The sequence below is a fragment of the Cebus imitator genome, unplaced genomic scaffold (assembly GCF_001604975.1).
Source record: "Cebus imitator isolate Cc_AM_T3 unplaced genomic scaffold, Cebus_imitator-1.0 Scaffold152, whole genome shotgun sequence".
Lineage (NCBI taxonomy): Eukaryota > Metazoa > Chordata > Mammalia > Primates > Cebidae > Cebus > Cebus imitator.
The window spans coordinates 2,738,553-2,754,272 of NW_016107467.1; the positions used below are offsets into that span (position 1 = coordinate 2,738,553).

The 15,720-nt window shown below is 37.8% G+C and overlaps 1 pseudogene; it reads left to right on the forward strand.

The window, feature by feature from the left end:
- Positions 1–5,184: 5,184 nt before the first annotated feature.
- On the forward strand, positions 5,185–7,441 carry LOC108314416 (annotated as a pseudogene).
- Positions 7,442–15,720: the final 8,279 nt, after the last annotated feature.

A 15,720-nucleotide genomic window follows, 5' to 3' on the forward strand; every position in this document is an offset into this window, starting at 1 on the left:
GCTGAGGCAGGGGAATTGCTTGAACTCGGGAGGCGGAGGTGGTAGTGAGCCAAGATTGAGCCACTGTGCTCCAGCCTGGGCTGCATAGCAACACTCCATCTCAAAATTAAAAAAAAAAATAGTATTAGTATGCAACGGATTAGGAAACAAAAATCAGTTTTCACAAGAGACAAATTGAGCCTCACTTCTCTATTGTCAGATGCCTGGTTTTTTGTTTCTTTCTTTTTTTTTTTTTTTGCCTGGAACTAAGGGGTTTCTAAGGACACAGGACTTTCACTTTTAAAACTAAGAGTCTGAAGCAAACCAGGACCAGCTGGTCATCGTACTTTGAAGCCCTCAGTTCAAATTCCAAATTCTTTTGCGTGGCATTTACAGTCTATTTCTATTTGACCTTACTTTATCAGCCACACTTATATTATCCTTTTCCTCAGTGCAAACTATTTTGTGTTTTAAAATTCAGAATTGATAATCATAAGGCTCAGGGGTGGACAGCATAATTTATCCCAGATGCCAACCCTGATGGCCTGCAGTTCCCACCCAAAGCACTGCAGGGAGGCCTTGCAGGCCATGCAGCATGGTGGGAGGGAGCACGGCTTTCAGACTAAGATGTAGGCTGCGGGTCTGGCTGTACTGCTTTCCCATGCCTGATTCCATGAAGATAAAATTTCCTCTATCATCCTGTTTATTCAGTGTGATGGTTAATTTCATGTGTCAACTTGACTGTATTATGGGGTGTTCAGATATTTGGTCAAACATTATTCTGGCTATGTTGATGACGGTGTTTCTGGATGAGATTAACATTTGAATCAGTAGGCAAAGTAAAGCAGATTGCTGTCCCCAGTGTCACTGTCACCATCCAACCAGAGGAACCTTGAACAGGACAGAAAGGAGGGCCAAGGAAGAATTCACTTTCTGCCTGTTTTCCAGCTGGACCTCAGTCTTCTCCTACATTCGGATTGGAACTTGCAACACTGGCTTTCCTGGTTCTCGGGCCTTTGTACTCATATCTGCTCTCCTGGGTCTCCGGCATGTAGATATCAGATTGTGGGAGTTCTTAGCCTCCATAATTGTTTAAGATAATTCCTAATTTATATATATAAATTACATAAAGTGTGTTAGCACTGGCCATATCACTTTAGTACAGTTAAACTATTACTGCTATTTCAATAGGCAGCAATGATATTGGCCCCCTGGGTACAAGGGCATGTGTGGGTAAGTGAGAAAAAAATGCATAGATGCAATGTATTTTTCTCCCTTGATTCGATTTGACAAAAAACTCCATGTTGATTATTACTTAAAAGTTCTGCAATTACTCTTTTGATGGAACTGTGTTGATTCTGTGTCAGAAATCCACACTGTTGAAAATAGGTGGATAATATCTGAGGATACCTCTCCTCTACTGCATGCATCGTAATGATACCGCATGCCCTGCATTGGGTTGAATATGTACTCTCGATTAATATCTTTTGATATAAATAAACAAAAAAGACAACCCATTCTCATTGTTGTTATTGTTCTAAGACACTGTAGTCTGTTTTTTCACATACGAGATGTTACATTTAGTTTTATAATTTGTTTTTAGCTTATCTAGTTGATTTTGTTTTGTTATTGCTAAATCTATTATACTCTAATTTACACTAGAATATTTACTAACAGGATGTCAATATTGTTGGAAAGAAAAACTGATTTCAATCAAACTGTGAAACTCTGCACTGTATATAAAGTACACTTTCAAAGCCAAACTTTCATTTACAATTTTATGCCATGGCTTTCCCCTTGTTTTGTATCAGCACTTCTTGCAGGTCGTTAGGATGGGGCTGCAGTGGTCACCGGTCTAGTCAAGTGTGACTTTTACATGCGGCACTTTCTACTGTTGGATGTAAAATCCTGTAGAAAGCTGAAGGTCATTCTTTCCATCTACTTATTTTTTACTGTAAGAAAATACTAACATTCCCTTAAAAACAATGCTTGTGTTCTTTGGAAATTAAATATTGATATGCTGATAATCCATTACCTTAGATCAGATGTACCTAAGCTTTAACAATTTTAAAGCTTTATGTTATCAGTTACAATATTCACTTAAAAAACAATCACTCTTTTATGGAATTCTGACCAATTTGCTTAGACTACATATTTTTGTTCAAATCAACCCTGAACTGGTTCATTTCCATTGAGTTCTGTCACCTTTCAGTGGCAAGAGTCAGATTTTTGGTGACAGGTGGACCTGGGTTTAAATCTTATCTTGTGCCACTATGTGAATCAAGACATGCTACTTATCTTTCATGTTCTCACTTTTGACATCCATAAAATGGAAATATCTACTCTTTAGGAATTTTGTGCATCTTGAATGAGAGAATTATTTCCTCATTTAGTCAACAAATATTTATTCAGTCTCTGTCCATCCCAGGCACTCTTCCAGGTGCTGAGGGTACAGCAGTGAGGAAAAATCGTCCTGATTCAAGTATTCACGCTGCCTAGTACTTAGCACACAGTGGGTGACTAGGATTGGCTTCCTTCTGTCTTAATCTCCAAACTATTTTATATTATATGCTTTTTGTACACTAAATTATATACAATTACTTACATTATTAGCTTTCCTTTTTAAGTGCTTACCCAGGTACCTAACTAGGCTATATGAGAGCCGGGATTATGTCTTAGAATTCTTTCTATTTATAATATTAGCAGTTTTATGCACCTAGGAGATAATCTGGAAATTTCATTGATGTATTCACCAGTGAATAACTGACATTTTGTCTGGGGCAGATGGAGAGGAGAGGAGGTTTGCAGAGCAATAACATCATTCTAGCTCTTAACTTCAGAGGCAGATTCATTAATGCCTTAACCTTGTCTCTGCATTCTCTTGGGTACCCCAAATTGTGTGTGCTGAAAGAACACTGTTATTTTTGAGGTATGGCTAGTAGACACATATCCTCTGTCTTATTGTCATTTTCTGCATACACTAGCATGCAAATACTAATGTTTGACTTCAGAAAAATTTAAAAGCCTTGAGTGACAGAACTTTTAAAGATAGGTATTTTTTAAGGAGATTTTTTAAGATACCTTGCCTCAACATGTTACATTACCACAGGATTGAATTTTTCTAAATATTTAATTATAAAATCAATTTCCCTTTGACAACTAGACTAAAATCATTTCCTAATTTCCCTTCCATCCCTTTATATTTACACATGCATGCAATCATGTGTATATATAAACATACAAACCCACCACACTCACACACACACACGCACGCACGTGCACACACACACACACACACACACACACATATACACACACACACACACACTCTTACCCTGGATCCAAAAGTTGAATGATGTTATTCTTACTTTTTATTATGTTAATACAAGAGAAACGGAAATGACATTAATCTAATATTCTGTGAGGTTTCATCCAGTATTTGTTGCGTAGTGGATATAAGTTTTCAATATATTATGACTGGGTCTGATTTTTGGTAAATATATAAGAATGTCCTCAACCACACAGTTGTGCTTGTAAACAGAAAATAATTGATGCTCTCTTTCTAAATCTCTTAAAAGTAAGTTCAAGAGATCATAAACATTCTTTAAAGGAGAGAACATATGGGGTCTTCAAAACAGATGCTTGCACTTCTCTATCATGTGACAATCTATGGTTACAGAAGTCTAACTCCTTGTAACTAACATGTCACTAAACTTAGGGATTTCATAGATTTCTATAGGTTAAGATGCTTTTTTCTGAATTATTTGTTTAGAAACAGAGATAAATCTGGTTTAATTATAGGACCAAAGAGAAAAACTATGAAATACATACATAAACATATCTAAAATTTTTCTCTTTATACTACCAGATTTCTGAATTTTCCCTTGTGTAATAATCACAATAAATTATTCACACTTTATGTAGTTGCTAACTGAGTCTTATAAATGACACACTAGTTTGTGGAGAGTGTCCTCTATTGTTGATTGACACATCCAGCTGTCAACCAGATGTTGACACTTAGAACTGGATTTATCTAAAATTAACCTCCTTGCCATTGCTTTCCCACTCAGGTGTTTCTTCCAATCATTCTTACTGTAAAGACTAGAGAGTTATTTTTGAATCTTTAGTTTCTTTCCCTATTACATCCCACTGTCCAATCCTATTGATTTTTCTTTTGTGGAATCTCTCTGTTTTTTACCATCACTTGCCTCAGGACCATATTACCGGACTTCCGTGTGACAGCACAATCTTTTCATTGGTCTCATTGTTCTATACCCTTCTGCCATTCCAATTCATTCTATACACTGAGACAAAGATAGCTTCCTAACAACACTGTGAATACATCCCCATCTTTCCAATTCTTCTTTGACCCCCCTCAGGTAATAGAGGCCCTTTACAATGTGCCAACATTCTGCTAAGATCTTATTCTAATAGCTCACTGTCCTGAATATATTGAGAATAATAAATTAACATTCAGTGAATGCTTCACATGCATCGGCTCCTTGTACAAAAAAAATCTTTTTACTGACATATTCATACCAAACAGTGCACATAATTGTACAGCTTGATGAATTTTCACATACCAAAAACATCTGTATTACCAGCACCTAAATTGCACTAGCTCTTTAAATCATCACAACTATTCTATGTGATGTTGCAATCTGCCTAGGAGAGGTCAGATTTAAATGGATGAGCTTGAATTTAAACCAAACTGTCTAAATCCAGGGCCTATGTTATTAAGCACATTTATAAGCATCCCCTACATTTGATCCAGGCAAATCCATAATACCCATTGTTTGTCAAACACTTTCTATATATTTTTTGCCCCCCACTCTCATGCTATTTTTGTAGCCTAAAATGTTCTCATTTCTTCTTTCTCCTTCCATCACTCTGTGCTTCTTTCTCACTTTGTCTTTGACTGCTTTTTCAATAATCAGATCAAATCCTCCTACCCATTGCCTGGCATGTTTTTTATAAAATACAAGTTGCAAACAGAACCCAGGCTTTGCAGTCAAATATGTCTGTGTTTAAATTTCACCTGGACCACTCACTAACATTTATGTAAAAAGTCTCAGCATTGTCCTCATGTGAAAAGTAGATCTAAAAATAACCATACCATTGTTTTTTTCTAAATTGAAACAAATCAATGCCTGACAGGTAATAAACCATTCATTAAAAGGCAACTCTTGCTCCTGAGTCACTCCCATGCAGCTTTGGAGCCATGTGCATGTTGGACAGTCCCAGCCCACCTTGTTCACTAGCACTGGTAAGTCTTTTCCTTTCAAGACGCCTGCAGAGGTGTACCATATAGAGGAGGAGATGGAGACTTTGGTCTTTCAGGCAGAAATTGCCCAACTCATGTCTCTCATCATCAATACCTGCTATTACAACAAAGAGATTTTCATTTGGGAGTTGATCTCTAATGCTTCCAATGACTTGGACAAGAGATGCTTTGAGAACCTGACAGGACCTTCCAAGTTAGTCAGTGGTAAAGAGCTGAAAATTGACATCATCCTCAACCCTCAGAAACACATCCTACTTTGGTAGACACAGACATTGGCATAACAAGGCCGATTTCATAAATAATTTGGGAACAATTGCCAAGTCTGCTGTTAAAGTGTTTATGGAGGCTCCTCAGGCTGCTGCAGACATCTCCAGGCCTGGGCAGTTTGGTGTTGGATTTTATGCTGCCTACCTGGTGGCAGAAAAAGTGGTTGTAATCATCAAGCACAATGATGATGACGCTATGACTGGGAGTCTTATGATAGGAGTTTCTTAACTGTACGTGCTGATCATGAGAAGCCCATTGCCAGGGGACCCAGAGTGATCCTCCACTTTAAAGAAGACCAGATAGAGTGTTTGGAAGAGAGGCAGGTCAAAGAAGCATTCCTCATTTATAGGCTATCCCATCACCCTTTGTTTGGAGAAGGAATGAGTGAAGGAAGTCAGTGATAATAAGGCAGAGGAAAAGAAAGGTGAGAAAGAGGAGGATGATAAAGATGCTGAGAAATAGCCCAAGACTGAAGATGTGGGTTCAGATGAGGAGGATAACAGCAGTAAGCACAAGAAAAAGAAAACCAAGAAGATTAACAACAACAACAACAATACATTGATCTGGAAGAAGTAAACAAGACCAAGCCCATTTGGATCAGAAGGCCTGCTGATATCATCCAGGAAGAGTATGGAGAATTCTATGAGAGCCGCACCAATGACCAGGAAGACCACTTGCCAGGCAAGCACTTCTCTGTAGAGGGTCAGTTGGAATTCAGGGCACTGCTATTTATCCCTCATCAGGCTCTCTTTGACCCCTTTGAGAACAAGAGAGAAAAGAAAAACATCTATGTCTGGCATGTGCTATGATGAGCCGACACCAAAGTATCTCAGCTTTATCTATGGTGTGGTTGACTTTGAAGATTTGCCCCTGAACATTTCCCAAGAAATGTTCCAGAAGAGCAGAATCCTGAAAGTCTACACAAAAACACTGTTGAGAAGTATCTTGAGCTCTTCTCTGAGCTGGCAGAAGACAAGGAATGTTATAAGAAATTTCATGAAGAATTCTCTGAAAATCTGAAGGTTGGGATCCCTGAGGACTCCATTAACTTGTGATGCCTATCTGAGCTGCTGTACTATCACACCTCCCAGTCTGGAGATGAGATGATATCTCTGTCAGAGCATGTCTCTTGCATGGAGACAGGAAGTCCATCTATACATCACCTGCAAGAGCAAAGAGCAGGTGGCCAACTCTGCTTTCATGGAGCAAGTGCAGAGATAGGGCTTTGAGGCAGTACATATGACCAAGTTCACTGATGAGTACTGCGTGCTGCAGCTCAATGACTTTGGTGGGAAGAGCTTGGTCATAGTTATCCAGCAGAGTCTTAAGCTACCTGAGGAGGGAGGAGAAGAAGAAAGTGGAGGAGAGCCAAGCAAAGTTTGTGAACCTCTGCAAGGTCCTGAAAAAAATCTTGAATAAGAAGACTGAGAAGGTGACACTCTCCAATAGGCTGTTTCTTCATTCTGCTGCACTGTGACTGACACCCACAACTGAACAGCCCATATGAAGTAGATTGTGAAGCCCAGACACTTTTGGACAACTCAACCTTGGGCTACATTATGGCCAAAAAGCACCTGGAGATCAACCTTAACCAACCCATTGTGGAGACACTGCAGCAGAAGGCTGAGGTGGACAAGGACAACAAAGCTGTCAGAGACCTGGTGGTGCTCCCGTTTCAAACTGTGGGGGTCTCTTCAGGCTTCTCCTGAGGATTCCCAGACCTACCCCAAAAGCGTATACCATGAACAAGCTAGGTTTAGGTATTGACAAACGTGAAGTGGCAGAAGAGGAAGCCAGTGCTGCTGTTCTTGACACAATCCCCCCTCCCCACTTGAGGGCAATGAGGATGCATCTCTCATGGAGGTGGTAGACTATGAGCTTATACTTGGAAACCTTGTGCCATCTGCATAGTGTCACCATGGCTCCGACTGCAGCCTTGAGTGGTTCTGTCTCACTTGGCTCCCTCTGCTGATGTCTTGTGTTTTTTCTCTCCTGTCCTGTGTCTAAGGCAGGAAACAAGGGCCTCTAACTCCATCCCCTCTCTAATTTGAAAACAGGATTGGATGTTGCATATTAGGGTTTTTTTTGTTGTTGTTCATTTTGTTCTGAAATTAAAGTATGCAACATAAAGAAGATGCAGTTTTATACAAAAAATTTTAAAAGAATAATTCTTATTCTTAATAAGCCTTCAGCGTCTCTCTCTCCCTCTAATAACAGTCTCCACCCAATAGTTGGTTCTTGTTTGCACACAACGCAGTGGATTTTCTTTACTGTTGTCTTAGATTTTACTGATTCCTGTTACTCTAATTCGACGTCATTTGTGTATATTCCTTGCATTTCCAAATAGGTAGTAAGCTCCTTGCTGGCAAGGACTGCATGCTTATTTGCATTCTTCATTACAGATATGTTCAGTAGCCACCCTATAACATTTTTTGATTCATAAACATCCCCATTCCAGGGCAAATCAATGGATGAGAAGGTCCTACGTGACAGATAAAAATGATATCTAAAAGCAACCTGCACCAAATTTAATATTTTCAATATAATTATTTTCCCAGTTGCATTGATATATTTATGAAAGAACAGGTGACATGAATTGAGCTTCTTAGCTTAATAAAATTACCTGTGTCATCATAGTTCTGGAAAGAAAAAAAATATGTATAATATGATTCTGACTCACTAATTCCATTAAAAGAAAAAGAATTTAACTTTCTGAGAAATAAAACTTCTGCTTTGAAAAACCCACAGTATGCAGTGCTATTGTCTTTAAATTCACGATATAACTCCTTGGCTATAAGAAGCAGTTATTGTACAGGTGTAAAAAGAAACAAGCAGCCATGTAGAGATGAAATAACTGCATTTCTGGAATGGAAAGTAATCAGCCTGGAAATGTAAGAAATTGAGTAGGAAATAAATGAGAATCTTAATAAAGCATCAGTATGCCAATTCTTGCCAATGGTTCTGCTCATTCAGGCAGGTAGTGAATGTTACAATTTGACGGGGAAAACTCCTTTGAGATTTTTTTAAGGAGGATTATTTGAAAGCTGTTTGTGTCATAGTGTCAGGGTTTTTAGAAGCCGTCCCTCTGTTTATTGCTAATATTTTATGTGGCAGTGATAAGAAGATAAGATATCAAATTATAAGGATTTGAAATATTGACCACTGCTTCCAAGAAGGAATTATTCTTGCTCACTTAGCTCCTGAGCACTTGTGAATGGGCAGAGTCTAGGACATAGGGAAATGAAAATGAGAACAGAATTAGCAAGGATAAATTGGCCTACCTAATAAATCTCTTATCCAGAGACCAGAGAGTAGTGGCTGCAAAGGAGAGTGTGAGGAAAGATTTGGGGACCTTGGAATGAAAGAAGGGAGAGATTTTAGGGTAATAGCTCACTGGGGTCTGAAAAAGGCAAGGTGAGAACATTAATTGCAAAAGATCTCTATATATTCCTCCTTTGCCATTTTAGTGAGTGGCAAATCTAATTACCTGTATAATGGTTAATGTAGGTTTCATCAGCTGAGAACTACATTCTACTTTAAAAACCTTAGGAAACAAAAGAAAGCACTCCCCCTCCTGAGAGCCCCCATCTGCTTCTTTGAGGCTGCTTCTTAGGTATCTGGGGTAACTCAATGTATTAGTCTGTTTTCATGCCGCTGATAACTCAAGCCTTGGAAGAAAAAGAAGTTTAATCGGACTTACAGTTCCACATGGCTGGGGAGGCCTCAGAATCATGGTGGGAGGTGAAAGGCACTTCTTTTATGGTGGCAGCAAAAGAAAAATGAGAGAAATGCAAAAGTGGAAATCCCTAATAAAACCATCAGATCTCATGAGACTTACTCACTACCATGAGAACAGTTTGGGGGAAACTGCTCCCATTATTCAAATTATCGTTCACTGGGTCCTCTTCATAATACATGGGAATTATGGGAGTATAATTCAAGATGAGATTTGGGTGGGGACACAGAGCCAAACTATATCATTTAGTATAACAACAGCAGCAGCCCCAACAGCTGCTAATAATTTTTATTGAACACTTACTCTGGGCTAATGGAAAATGAATGAGTGCTGAGCACTCACATGGATCATCTCATTTTATTCTCACAGAAACATTTCATGCTAAGTGCTCTTATTATCACCAAATTAAAAAAAAAAAAAAAGACAACTGAGGATTATAGTGGCTAAGTAATGTTCCAATAGCACATATACCAGTTTAGTGGTAGGATATTGTTAGACTCTAAGTCTATCATCTAAACTACAAGGTTCTATACAATAAAGAGCAAACCCTGAGATGCATTTGTTGGGCACTGCCAGGAAAGGAAAAAGGCAATAGGAATCTAAATGTAATGTTGCACTGTGATATTTTAGCATATTCTCACTAATAAAGAAGAAAAGGTATTCCATTCTCAGTTGTTTTAAAACCTACATGTTAGTATTGTTACTATAATAGGAAAATTAGCTTCATTCTATTCAGCTTAACTTCTAAACTAAGGATCATAGAATGGTAGAATAAGATAGTAGTTTAGATAAGGTGCCTGATCCTTCCTTGCAAATCATGAAACTGAGCCCCAGAGAGATCCTGTAACACTTACTGATCGACCCAGAACTAGAACCACAATCTTCAACTTTGTTTTCTGGTTGTTTTGGGGAGGTGATTGTTGTCGTTTGAGATAGTCTCACTCTGTCACCCAGGCTGAAGTGTAGTGGCACTATCTCAGCTCACTGCAACCTCCACCTCCTGTGTTCAAGCGATTCTCATGCCTCAGCTACTGGAGTATCTGGGATTACAGGCATGGGCCACCATGGCCAGCCCACGATTTTCAACTTTGAATCTTGGGTTTGTTTCACTTTAGCACATTGATACGATGAGTAGTGGTTTTCATTTAACCCTGCTGGATGACTGTTTAATTGAAGGTACCCCTTGTTAGCCTAGAAATCACAGAAGATTCCTAATAACAGACTCCAGAGATTTAAATAAGTGGCTCAAATTATCACCTGACCTGCAGAATGGAAGAAAATATCTGCAAACCACATCTCCAACCAAGGACTAGTTTTTAGAATATACTTAAAAACTCTCAAAACCCAACGTCAAAAGAACACACGATTCCAGTTTGAACATCGGCAAAAGACACAGACATTGCGCCAAAGAGGATATACAGATTCTGAGTAGCACATGAAAAGATATTCACCATCATTGGCCACTAGAGAAATTTATCAGAACCACAATGAGATGTAATTGCACAGCTATCGGAAAGGTTAAAATAATAGTGAGAACAGCAAAGACTTGTGAGGATTAGGAGGAACTGAATCACTGATAAATTGCTGATAGGCATATAAAATGGTCCAGGCACTGTGGAAAACAGTTTGGCAGTCTCTTTAAAAACTAAACATGCAAGTCCCGTATGACCCAGCAATTACAGCCTTGGGCATTTATCCTAGAGAAATGAAAAGTTATGTTTACTAAAACTCCTGTATGTGAATGTTCATAGCAGCTTTATTCATAATAGCTAAAAACTGGAAACAATCCAGATGTCCTTCAGTGGAGAATGGGTAAACAAATAGTTGGGCATATACAGTGGAATTCTAGGAATGAAGTATTGATACATATAGCAACCAGGCTGAATTTCCAGAGAATTAAGCTGAGCGAAAAAAGCCAATCCCCGATGTTTATACATTATATCATTTTATGTGTACATAACAGTCTTGATGTGAAAAGAAATAAACGGAAAACAAGTTAGTATTTGCCAGGAGTTAAAAAGAGGATACATGGAAGGAACGGCTGTGTCTATAAAAGCTCACATGAAAAATCCTATTTGAATCATCTCTATTGTAAGTGGGATATGGGATGGCCAAACACTGGACTAATAAGATTGATAGCAGTTTATTAGTCACACATACTCACAGCCAGGGAGAGGAGGATACAGTGCATGCAGAATCACATAGGAGCATGTGCACCCTGGAACAGAGTAAATATCCAGCAGCTGTTGGAGTTAGGCTTTGCACCACCAAGAGGATGGGGTGACGACCCTTGGTTCCCACGGGAGGATGTGATTCAGTTATTTGACTAAGTCTGCTGTCTTGTAGGAAGCTGAAACATACCACTTAGGAATAAGCAGAAATTGTGCATGGTCCCCATGATAAGGAGGGCTATTTGGTCTGGGGCTTTATCCTCAGGAGCAGAGTAGGGAGGAGAGCTTGTGGGTAGGCCACTTGAATCCCTCCTGGTTTTCCCCAGGCACATGAAATAATGGGCCTTAACTTTAGGCTCTTTACCACAAATCCTATAGTAAAGGAAAGATTCTGTATGTTGGCTGCATCGGTGGAAATCATCTTGTTGTAATATGACACTTTAGATTTGCAAGACATTACCACTGGAGGAAATTGGGCAGGACAGTCAGCAGTAGTATATTGGCTTAGAAGAGAAAGAGACTTTGCCATCATTTGGGCTTATTTCAGAAATAGAAATTGGTTCTGAAACATTGGTAGAACTTAAATAGACAGCTTCCAGAACACTGCAAGACTGCAAATCTCAAAAGATTATTACAGAAATTAATAATTGTTCTTTTGGTGCATTTTTACACCTTCTATTGTCCATTACTTTTTCTGCATAAATTAGGATGTGCAAAAGAGGTAAAAGACTTGGTACTCATTCCTGAGGTAGGTCTAGTTTGGCAGTTTCTAAATATATGAATGCATCAGAGAAACTATATGATAATGTAATCCAGTGTGGTTCTTGCTAGTACAATACAAAAGTGCTCAGTGAGGGTGGAGAGAGTTTAGGATTTGGTGTACCCATTTAGCAGGGAAAGGCAATGCACAGTCATAACAATAGAATTGTTCAGAGAGAAAGAAAAAAGAATAGACTTTGAGATATAAATAGATGCAACAAAAGGTACAAATATATATATATTTTCAGGGACAACAATTATCCAAGTCCAAAAAGAAGTTTCTTTGGTAAGTATAGTTCAGGGGCTAAAACATCAGATTATAGAATTGAACTGCCTGGGTTCAAATACTGATTTTTCCTCTTCACCAACGATTTAACTTTGGAGAAGCTATATAACTTTTCCAAGGCTCATTTTATTATCTATAAGAAAGAATACAAATAGTACTAATAGCACTGTTTAAAAAAAAATGTAGAGACAGGGTCTTGCTCTGTTGCTCAGGCAACAGTACAGTACAGTGGCACAATCACAGCTCACTGCAGCCTTGAACTCCTGGGCTCAATTCATCCTCCTGCCTCAGCCTCCCGTGTAGCTGGGATTACAGGCATGTGCCACCATGCCTGGCTAATTTTCTTTAATGTTTTTGTAGACATGAGGTCTTTCTGTGTTGCTCAGTCTGGTCTTAAGTTTCTTGCCTTAAGTAATTCTCCCACCTTGGCTTCCCAAAGTGTTGGGATTACAGGTGTGGCTACCTCACTGGCCTGATATTCCTTTTTATAGGATGGATGATTGTGATGTTCAAAAGTGAAAATGGGTACAAAGGTTTCATCACCGTGCCCAACATATAATTTGTGCCTGATAAACACTAACAACAATTTACAAGTGCATAGGTATGATTGTCCCAGATACTCAGGCATTTAAAATGCCACGATCAGAAATCTCAGCTTGATGGGCCCAGGCAATGAGGAAGAGCCATGGAACATTTTTCAAAGAGTTTACAATTCATTGAATAAAATATAGAGATTGAAACATTTATTAATACACTAGAACTCTTCTCAATTGTTGCTTTTCAACAATACAGCCATTATTTTCTCTGCCTCACAGATAAGAAAACCGAGGCTCAAAGGCAGTGAGTCACTCAGGTTTGTACACAGAGAAAGGTAAATGCCAGTCTTGTAGCTCGTTTCCCAAAGCTCTTTTATATCACTCATGGCTTTTGTTGTAGATGGATATCTGTCATCTATAACCACAGATTGTTGTTGACTGATGACTACTCCTGAAAAAAGCTTTCCATCAGCACAGGGAATGAAGGGTATATATTTGAAGAAGTAAGCAATAGAGTAAGTGAAAGGTCATCATTACATATAATGAAAGTAATCATTTAGGATCATTAATCTTATAGTAGAATAAATGATGGAAGGAAGAGAGATTGAAGCTGGGTGATTATGATATCACAATGAGCCAAGAATGTAAGAAGAATCTTTTCCTTGGTTTTGTTTGTGGTTGAAACAGATAGAAAGAAAAACTGGAAACATTTGAAGGAAGAATCTATACAAAAATCAATGTATATTTCAAGGCAAATGTTTTCAATCTTAGAACAGTGACTTCCATCCTTTGATATTTTATATACTGATTAAACTACCTCTTCCAAAATGCTCCCTGCAAAATTAAAAACCACCTTCAATGTAATTATGAGGATCCAAAGATCCTTAAGTTACTTTTCAATTATAATGACTACTATGAAATGCTACTATTATCTCTGCATTCGGACAAAGGTCCTAGCCACATGCAATCTTTTGAGAGGTTCTTCATCTAAATTTCTTTCTCCCAAACCACAAATATTCTAGGAAAATGGTAATTATATTATAAACATTTGGCTTTGCCATTATTGCTAACAGCATTACAATTTTCTAACAATAAACCTGAAATTTTCCATGAAATATAAACACAATCAGCTGTGAAAGCCCTTTTTAGTTCTCAAAGACTTAGAAAAAAGAATTCTTGGATTTTTCTCAAGAACACAAAAAAATGGCATTTTAATAGCTATTTTCCTTATTTCAATGTTTTAATGAATCTTGTCTATAATTCCCAACTCTGAATAATATTGAGCAATCCCATTTTTCTCCTATTTTAACATACAGGTGGATTTGACAATTAGAAATTTATTAGACAATTGGAAACATGATTAACTATAAATTCAAGGTTTGGATTTGATTTCTAAGAAAATGAGCTACACACTGACATTTAGAATAACATGGTGATAGTGAAGAAAAATAAAAACAATGTGATAAAGTGTAAAACAGACTAGAAAACACTTTAGTCCAAAGATCTAATTTAGTTGACCAATAATCATAGAACTAATTTCTAATTTTGGCAAAACTTACTTTTAAATTTCACTGATGTACAGGCGAAAAATGTGCTCAGTACTTTAGAAATGAAATATTTAGTGACTCTGATGAGATAGAATTCCTATACATATAATGAACCCAAATTAATTTGGGAATGTTTAGAGTGTTTTACCCTCTCCCAGGCCTCCACCAATTTCTCAAATGGCACAACTTCCTCTTCCTAATGCGCAGATACTCCATCCTATTCTTTTGTGAAGAAGCTAGGGCAATTCATAGGATACAGGAATGGATGGAGAGGTAGGGGAGAAGAGACCTAGAAAGGACTAGATGCTATTGGGATGGAAAAAGATATGAACATTTTGTGGACAGGGAAACTTTGTAGCACATGTGAGGGAAGTGGGTAGAAAAGAACAAAGTGCTATTACCTCCACAGAAAATGTTGCTAGATTCCCTTTATGTAGGGTTGCCACATGCAAAAACATTTACAGGATTCACAGTTAAATCTGAATTTCAAGTAAACAAGAAGTAATTTTTTTAGGAAAAACATGTCCCAAAGATCATTGGATCATTCCATATTTTCTTTTTATTCCTTTCATTTTCTTTCTTTTTCTTTTTTTCTAAATCTAGTAGCCCTGTCTCACATTTTTGATTAAAGGATGGGTTCTTTTAAAATTTGACATGGTCTTCTCTGGGATAGGGTGAGGCAGATGTAGCTTCTAAACGGCCTCATTTTGAACAATAAGCATAAGGCCAATGTCTTGGGAAATTCCTAAAGTTGGGTAAAACCTGGCTCTTGAGTATCTTGAACTTGCTGTGATAGATCCTTGGTATTCGAAGGTATGAGTGTTTATGCATAAGCAAACTAACAATAATAATTTAACAAAAGTTCAAAACTTCATAAAATGTAATAATATAATCTATTGCAGTAAAACTTATTTTTGTTTCCCAGGGAGTTCATCCCATAATTAAAGCAATTATGGAAAAAAAAAAAACAGATGTACACAGTAAGGCCAGTTTTACTATAATTATTTACTCTCCATATTTAGCTGGAAAAAAAAAAAAAAAAAAAAAAAAAAACAAAGTTCATTTCCACAGCAGAACAGAGAAGGATTGTTCAATTGCCATTGTACTTACATATTTTAAAATTTAAATTTTGAGAAGAAATTATATTCATGAAGC